General features: G+C 39.0%; 1 non-coding gene across 1 annotated transcript; it reads right to left on the reverse strand.

The window, feature by feature from the left end:
* Positions 1 to 1,158: 1,158 nt before the first annotated feature.
* Positions 1,159 to 1,230, reverse strand: TRNAQ-CUG (transfer RNA glutamine (anticodon CUG)). The gene has a single exon. It is a non-coding gene; the product is annotated as a tRNA-Gln (tRNA).
* Positions 1,231 to 2,256: the final 1,026 nt, after the last annotated feature.

Below are 2,256 nucleotides of genomic sequence, written 5' to 3' on the forward strand. Positions count from 1 at the left end.
TTCTTCCATGGCTACAGTCTGCCTAACGACCTGGGGTTGTGGAGCAGCCATCCTTACTACCACCCAGGTTGGTTGGGCAGCCTTCTTTCGTTTCTTTGCTACACCCTTCTGGTTGGGCTGGTTGGGCAACCTTCTTTTTCCTCTTCTTCGATACAACCTGCCAACCGAATTCGTCTGCTGGTGGGTCCGTTTCTTTCATGAATACAACCTCTGTAGCCACTTGGGCTGGCCGGTCAACCTTCGGTTGTAGGTAAAAGTATATATATAGAATAATGTGGTTATCATCAGCAGCCAGAGGCCATTCCTCCCTCCTTGCCTGCAGAGTTCTTGATTTTCTGGAAAGTTCTACGAGATTCTGGTAAGATAAATACCATTGAGAGGACGTTGTTAGGGGACAGTCAGGTTCAGTTTAGAGTTGGTTGTGGGATGGTTCTTTTACTGTGTCGTATCAGCCAGATGGGTATTTCTTTTCACAGTTTTCGTTAATGTTTCTGTTTTCTAGAAGCATAATCTAGAACACTATTTTCCATTTGTTTATCATTTTTCTTGTTATAGTTTCATTATAATCATTAGTTTTGTTATTGTTGACTTTCAGATATTTAATGTTATGTTTGTGATTCCCGTGGAAGCGTCTGACATCTTGCTAGAAGACTTTCTGGTCACAATATTTCTGCACTGGGGAGTTGATCGTATTCTTTTATTGCAGGTTTTGTTATTATCTTGCTTTACATTAAGGTCTACTGGAGGTTTTCCCAATGCTGGTTGAACATATGTCCAGCAACAGGAGATAGCGTAAGATACAGTATTGATGAAACTTATCTATCTATATACCTATCTAAATATCGCTCTATCAGTCTATCAATCTAACTATGTATCTATCTATCTATCTTTATCTGAAAGTCAACAATAATGAAATCATTGATATATGAAGTATAACAATGTCATCTCAATGGCAATTATCTCACCAGAATCTTCTAGAACCTTCCAGAAAACTATGAACTCTGCAGGCAAGGAGGGAGGAATGGTCTCTGGCTATTGATAAAACCATATTATTCCATATATATGTTTATATATACATATTTATGTATATATATGAATGTATATATAACGTACAGAATAATGCGGCCATCATCAGTATCGAAGAAAACTGAAAAGATGAGGTCCCACCGAGATTCGAACTCGGATTGCTGGATCCAGAGTCCAGAGTGCTAACCCTTACACCATGGGACCTGATAAGAAAAGATGTGATTTCATCTAAATGTTTTACATATAATCAACCAGAGGCCATTCCTCCCTCCCTGCCTGCAGGGTTCAAGGTTTTCTAGAAGGTTCTCGAAGATTCTGGTAAGATCATTACCTTTGAGAGGTCGTCGTTAGATGACAGTCAGGTTCACTCTATGGTTGGTGTTTGTAGTTGGTTGTCCGAGGATGTTGTTATACTTGATCAATTTTGTAATTGTTGACTTTCAGGTAGGAAGTACTCATTTACGATGCATCCTTGTACTCACAACAACCTTATGAGTCACTTCAAGATTTATCTGCACTACAACTTTATCTTCATTACACCATTAAGGTTGAAGTCAATGGTCACATTCACTACAATCTCAACACGACTGGTCTTATACCTAACCCATATTATTACTACATCCATGTAAATGTATTTCTTGCAGAATAACGCAGATATCAATGATTTCTGTGAAAATTGACATATACAGCCTCACGTATCTATCGATCTATCTAATATCTGTTTTTTACCTATCTATCTATCGATCTATCTATCTTTCTTAATCAGAAAGTCAACAACAATATCATTAATGATACGTATAACTACGTCCTCTCAATGGCAGTTCCTACCCAGAATCTTCGAGAACCTTCTAGAAAACCTTGAACCCTGCAGGCAGGGAGGGAGGAATGGCCTCTGGTTGATTATATGTAAAACATTTAGATGAAATCACATCTTTTCTTATCAGGTCCCATGGTGTAAGGGTTAGCACTCTGGACTCTAAATCCAGCAATCCGAGTTCGAATCTCGGTGGGACCTCACCTTTTCAGTTTTCTTAGAAACTGATGATGGAACTGAGCCATATAGTTGACCTTCGATGGACATATATTTCTTACGGCCCACCATTTTATTTAAGTATGAAGATCTCACGGCAGAGAGGAAACGTGTGATATTCAAAATCAAAAGCCGCAATTGCCCTCATGGTAATGGTCGACATGTTTGCAGACAGATGACACAGACATGTGAGAAGTTAG

The sequence above is a fragment of the Panulirus ornatus genome, chromosome 12 (assembly GCF_036320965.1).
Source record: "Panulirus ornatus isolate Po-2019 chromosome 12, ASM3632096v1, whole genome shotgun sequence".
NCBI classification, from domain to species: domain Eukaryota; kingdom Metazoa; phylum Arthropoda; class Malacostraca; order Decapoda; family Palinuridae; genus Panulirus; species Panulirus ornatus.